This window comes from Glossina fuscipes, unplaced genomic scaffold, assembly GCF_014805625.2.
Source record: "Glossina fuscipes isolate IAEA_lab_2018 unplaced genomic scaffold, Yale_Gfus_2 183, whole genome shotgun sequence".
NCBI lineage: Eukaryota > Metazoa > Arthropoda > Insecta > Diptera > Glossinidae > Glossina > Glossina fuscipes.
This window is the reverse complement of record NW_023998526.1, coordinates 494,120-500,904: the sequence shown is the minus strand read 5'-3', so window position 1 is coordinate 500,904 and position 6,785 is coordinate 494,120. Positions and strand designations below refer to the sequence as shown.

The 6,785-nt window shown below is 37.8% G+C and overlaps 1 long non-coding RNA gene across 1 annotated transcript; it reads right to left on the bottom strand.

Annotated features, from left to right (window-relative positions):
* Positions 1-998: 998 nt before the first annotated feature.
* LOC119641864 lies at positions 999-5,272 on the bottom strand. Its single transcript, XR_005247901.1, has 3 exons — positions 5,175-5,272; positions 4,862-5,115; positions 999-1,319 (listed from the first exon to the last, which is right to left on the bottom strand). It is a non-coding gene; the product is annotated as an uncharacterized LOC119641864 (long non-coding RNA).
* Between the last annotated feature and the right edge of the window lie 1,513 nt (positions 5,273-6,785).

The window sequence follows — 6,785 nt, the reverse complement described above, 5'->3', positions numbered from 1 at the left end:
GCTCAGGCGGATGGCCATCATAATCTTGTGTAACATAGTGAATTTGTTGTGAACTCATTTCCTTTTCATCCACTTCATTTCTTTTATAAACATAATATCATTCTTTCCATCTCTAGTTTTGACGCCAGCGTCTTCATAATTGAATCGAAATTCGGACAGCTATCGTTGCATCGTTCTAATATATTCTTGTTTTGTATTCTTATTTTCTTCTTTCTGTTCTTTAAGCCTTCAATAGTTTTAAATCAAAAGCAAATTTTTTTTTGACATCAGAGACAGATGTCCAATCCCATATGCAAAATTGACCAGACTTTGACAGCTTATACAAATCTAATTGGTCAAATTGGTAGCTTTTTATTTATTTATTTCTTTTTTATATTCAATTTTTCGAAGGAATCGGAATTTATTTTAATATTATTTGGTAAAAATGGCTTTTTGAATTTAAACTATAATTTTCATTTATTAATTAAGTCCTGCAAATGTAGTTGATATTTGGATTGATCCTATTGCCGTCTTCAAGTTTTGTGAAAGTTTCATGTGGTCACTGACTTCAAGATGTTCTGTCTTAACAACGTTCTTTAAGTTTTCGGACAGGAGTTTTACAAAAATGATTTAACTTTAATCTCGTCGCCATTAGAACAGGACAATGTTTTTATTGCCAACAGTATTGAAAGCCATGAAGGACAAAAATTTTTTTTGGTTGTTTTAAACGGAATTAGTTGCTAATTTGAACTGAATGAAAGATATATACATATCTATATACATACCACATATGGTATAAAAAAAAGTATGCTTATATTATTAATATTACGATCATAGTTAATTCAGCAATAGAAATAAATTCTATAGCTATAGCCTAAAAGGGGCCTTAAAAAAATTATAGAGCCCGTTTATTTAGAGTTTTGCCTTAACATGGTCCTTAAAGTTTTTGGTCTTTTCTTGAGTGAAAGTTTGGGAGTATCAAAAAATTAGCAAGTTGAGATTGTTACAGGATTATCGGATTGACTTACTGTACATAATATTTTGGAAGGGTAAAATCAAAGCATAGAATATCACGAACAACAACGAACAAACAAAACATCGAATTTTTGCCTTTGTGTGTTAGCCTTGTGTTCTCTTTTTTAAGTACTAAAACCATCTATCATATATACTAAAATATCATTAACAATAATGCTTACGCTATTGTTTATTAAATTAGTAATAAGGTGCTTACCATAATAATAGAATATAAAACGTAAATGCATATGCTAACGGGAATTATATATAACGTTGCGCTGGTAAAAATTATGCTCATACTCGTGATAGTAGTAAAAATTGCGTCACTAAAATAAAGGAGAAAGTTATTAATTAAAAGTAAATGTAAAATGGTAGGCCTGAATAGAATTAATTTATAATTATGAAAATCACAGAATACCACCTCCTGAGTTCGCTTCTCTTGAGAGCAAATTAACTTGATGTTTCCAGGCCATAAAGATGGTGCAAGGTCTGGTAAAAATAAGAACGTTGTTGTTAAAACTGCAATGAACCTGCAACATAAAGCGACGACGTTTTCGTCCCTTTCCTAAAGGCTGGGGCAGCTTAGCGGCCCAGGGTAATGAAAACGCACAAGAAATTTGTATTTTGCAGGAACCTTTATTTTTAGTAGTTTAATCTAAATTATATTCCGACTACTATGACTCGAAAACTAGGTCTCTCTTAGTCGGCGGCTGAATTCCAACCCCCTAACCTATCCTTAACCTACTCTTAACCTGACCTATTCAATTCTTATCCTATCTTAATCTATTCCTATTCTATCTGAATCTGACCAGAAAGGGATTTATTGTTCCATACACAATAAACTGTTCTGGACTCTGGTGCTGTTTAGGCCCCTACTCTGTGGGGATTGTCTAACTCTCCAGGGGGCGTAGTACGCTTAAAAGTGGCTTGGGCCACCGTGGGGTTAAGCCTTTCAGGCAGGAACCCACGTTAAACCCTTGCCACAAATTTCTATCTGAATCTATTCCTATTCTATCTTAATCTTCTATCTTTATTCTTATCCTATGCCTATCCTGTTCTTATACTACGCATATCCCACTCTTATTCTATCTTTCTCTCTAGCACTCCACTTTCCCCAGCCAGAGATGGAAAACCCGTGAGGCCAAAACGAGGGACGACTTTGGGCCCTAGCAGATCCTCCGTCCTTGGGGGGAAAGAGAAGTGGCTGATGACACGCATCTCCGGTATTGGCTGGTCGGTGATGGCTTCGCTGGCGCTGTCGTTGCTGCCGCAGTTGTGTTGGGCGAACGTGGCCACAGAGCATCCGGGTGATCAGTCCGGCCACATTAGTACGGATTACTGACGGCAGGTCCGTCATTCGGTGACAGGGTGGTACCACGGTCAGGTCGGCCTTGGTGTAATATGGGACGATCGACTGCGTCGTGGCAGTATTGTGGCACAGACGTACCCCTCGGGGTAATACGCGTGGTGTCTCGGGATCTCGGGTGCGGCGAGGGCCGCGCATGGCGGGTGGAAGCCAAAGTAATTCTATAACCTTTCACTCGTTGCGGTGGTTAAGGATGAGCCGGTACCGTCGTTTCCCTTCGAAGAAGACTTCCTCGAGACGACGCGACTGTCGGCGGAATTCTTTTTGCATGTCGTCTTGTAGCGAGGCGGCGGCTTGCTGTCCCGGTCGCGGCATGTCGTTTTAATCGTTGCAAGATTTGCTGGTCCCTCTTCTCCCGTGCCCGTGTGCGTGGCGACGGTTTTCCGGCGATGGAGTGATACATGGCGGCGACGTGTTTGCTAGTCGTGTTATCTTCCACGTTTTCTCGGTGGCATCGCTGGGTGTCTGGCTCGGTGAGTGACAGGGCCGCTAGTGCGCGGACTAGCGTCGTTTGTCCTTCCGAGTTATTAATTTCGGCGGTGTCGGGGGTCTCACGTTCCTCCGTTGTCGCAGCCGATGCTGAGCTGCTCGTGTTGAACGTTGGGTCTCGGGGCCTCCACCAGGCCGCAAGGAGTGCCCTTGTGGCGTTGTCGCCGGCGTGCATCTCGTGAACTGGTGGTTGCGTGTTATTGTTGGCTGGTGGGATGGCTTATTCTAGCTTAATGAGGGTTAGTAATTCCCTGGGCACTTGGAGGTTCTACTTTCTTTTTTTGGTTATTTCTTTTTTTGTATTTTGTTTACTATGTTGTTTTTTTCTAGGATTGGTTGTGGTTTTCTTTTTTTTTTCCCCGTCCAAATTTCTCTGGAGTGGTTAGTAGCTTATGCCTATAACACAGGGATGCATAAACCTCTATCTAAATGGGTTTCAATTCCGTCTTTCAAATAAATAAAATTAACAATTGAAATCGAAGCTCTATCAACTTGATGTTAAGCTCGACACGATAGAGCATTCACTTCTTTCGATTTTATTTAATTCGATGTTCTGGCTGTAAGTTCGCGTCCCTTTGACTATAACAAGAATGTCTCGTTTACTACACAATGAAGCAATGACATATTCTACTCTTTCCTATTCGTAATTTTTTTATTTTTTTTTTTTTAAACTTTTACAAGATACTGCGAATGTAATGACGAATATTGCAAGATTTTCCTTCTTCCTTTTTTGTTTTTAAAGAACTTATGTACTTGGGTATGTTGTATTTACTTTAGTTTTCAAAATTATTTGTTCTCCTGTCTGAGCATTGGAAAACATATTTCGCATCCTGTATTTATTTTATTGTATTTCTAAATCTTTAGTTTTTAAAATTATTTTCTCTCCTGTCTGAGCATTGGGAAAATATATTTCGTACCTTGAAGTAGTGTATTGTATTTTAAGAGAACTCCCGGTTTTGAGGTCCCTTCCTTTGAGATCGGTCATCATCCGTATGGGTGCTTACCTTGAAGGGAACTTGTCCCTGACTTTCAAGGTATAGTTACGAGCGATATTTTCCAAATGCTATGACAACGTGAATCTTCTGCTCAGAAGAAATTATAGAGCGTTGGTACGCGTTGTCAAAAACAAATGACGGGAGTGTAATAAGATTTTGAATAATGCAATTGTGTGGTTTCCGAGTTCATCAGTTTATAATATTTTCTTTTCATATTTGGTTGCTCCTTCTATCTCTTGCGTCTTCGTTGCCTGCAGACACGCATTATACAAATCCTTCCCTCGATTCTTCGTGTACCGTTTTTCTTGCGAAAAGCTTTGTTATTCTTCATTGTTAAAAGCAATTAGAACTAGTTTTCCTGGATATACTCGATTTTGTTGAGACAAAATTAAATCTTGATAAGTCATTAGAGTTTTAAATTAGAAAAAGGAACAGAGAAACCCAAGTTTTGTAACCCTAGATCAAATCAATAGAAAGATAGACAAAGCTACTTATAAAATAGGTTTATTTTGCCCTGCAATCTTTACTTGGATTCTTCCTTTTGCAGATTTTCGTCGGCTCAAAACGAGCAATATTTAGCGAAAACAGCAGTGGATTCCCAAATTTTGTTAAAGGGAGAATGCTTCACGGAAAAGTTTTGTCTGATCCTCACTATTATTATTTTTGTCCTTGGAAGTATTGGTTGGAAGGACCTTCAATTTTCTTTTACAAACAAACACGCTTCCTGACGGAGTCTGTAGGCCGTCCGCCTGTTACCTTTCTTAGAATTGGTAACCGAGAAATTCTTTTAAAAACAAAATCAAGAGACGTTATACTTTCAGGTTTTTTCCCCAAAAAAAATTATCTCTTGAGTTGTGTGTTATTCAATTTTTCTTCAAGAGAGGAGGGACTTGGCTATACTCGTAATTATTTAATTGACTATTTAACACTGAACGGCTGCCTATATTTTGTTTCCCACAGTTTTGTTATTATCACTTTTCCTTTATATTTATTTTATAATTCACCGTTGTTATTTTACCTTTTCCTTTTAGATTTTTTGCAATTTCAATTTCTACAATCCATCAGAATTCGGTTGCAACGGCAAAATCCTATATACGGTGCGCAAACTTTCCCTTTTTTTCATACAACAATAGATTGATATTAATAGGCCGCTTGGTGCGCGCTACGCGAATAATTGCGGTTGCTACCTTCGCATGCAACTTCGTACCTTTCCTAGTTCCGCCCTATAGCTTTAGTTAACATTAATTCTTTGTAAAAATTCTGAGCTGAAATCTAAGTTTTGTTGGTGGTGTAAAATTCTGATGTTTTATGTCTACAGGTTGCCTACTGACCTGAACTCACACCCTGTTGTAGTGGTGGAGGTATCTGTGATTGGTGCTGTCCTTGATGTTAAGGAAGTTGTTGTTGTAGTTGCGTTGGTGTTTGGTGAGATTATTGTTGTTGTTGTTGTATGTGCTGTTGCTCTGATACTTGATAAGGTTCTTGAAGTTGTTGCTGTGGGTGGAGTGGGACTGCGTTGACGGTCGGTTAGCAGTTGTCGGGTGGCTTAAGCGCACCCGACCCGCCTGCAATTGTACCTGCCGTTGCTGTTGAGGCTCTTGTTGGTGAACAGAATGATGATGGAGCTGAAGAGGGTGTTGCTGTTGTTGACCTAGGCAGTTGAAATAAATAGAAGGTTAATATTTGTTTCTGTTATTGTTATAAATTAAGTTTGTTTTTTTCCCACTTGGTAAAATCGATCTTGGCTTCTTATGATATTTAACTGAACAATTCGCCAATTTATTGCCACGTAAAAGAGCTACTGACCGCTATGCTGAAGTCGCGTCTTAAATGCTTGGTTCCTCTTTATATTTTCGCAAAATTGTTTAGCTGGTGGTGGTTGATTATGACGTAGGGCACGCACATGGATGAATTTATTTCACTTAACACCGTTTAATGTGATCTTGCAGAATGATGTATTTGTAGCTTTCCTTTCCCTTTCCCTCTTAGATCGCTCTTTCGTATGTTGTGTTTGCAAAAAAATTAGTCTTTTGCTCGCACCTTCAATGTCTTTCTCTTAGTTCTGTTGCAAAAGGTTTGTTTTTTATTTGTTTTTTTTTTGTTTCTTTCGCTTGCAAATGTAAAATCACGCCACTGATTCCCTCGTTGATTTATATTTTGTTGAACCTGGTATTTATTTGCTAGTGCACGTTTGATTGTGAGTTTTTAATGCATATTCTTCTTCTTCACGATAACCTTTTGTTTTTTTTTTTTTTGGTAGTTTTATTTAACCTCGGCTTGCCTTTCGTTGTTCGTTTTAAAAAAAAATTTTGTTAGTTACCTTTGGCATTGAATTGCCGATCTCTTTGTTCTTTTTTTTTTGAATTGTTCCGCGTATGTGTGGTCGCTTTCTATGTTATTTTTTCCTTTTTTTTCTTTCGTTCCTGAGTGCAATTTTGTTAACAATTTAGTTTTGTCCTGTACCTTTTAATATTTTTTTTTTTTTCAGTTTTACACAAATGCTTTTATTACATATGTCAATTCGCAAATTGTTTGCGCGCACACACAAGCATACACACGCAACTGCTAACGTTCATTTAACTCTTACGTCACACTTTTCGTTCGTACTTCTACTTAAATGCATTTGCAAACACATCAACTTTCTACTTGAATCAATTCCAGTTCTTTTCAATTTTTATGCAAGCGTTGTTTGCCAAATATTATGGCTGTTTAAGTTTATATTCTTTTCCACGGGTTTTGCAATTTTATGTTAAATTTATTTAAGATATTTTTGGTATATAATTTTCCTTTTTTTTTTTAGCGCATTAATTTTTATTTGACTTTTTCTCCGTTTACTTTGAGGTTTTTCTTTCACTTCTTTTACACCGCTTGCACCTTTTTTTTTTTTGCGTTACTATTTCTTGCGGCCGACTCGCACACTTTGGCCACCGTTTTTCTAATAT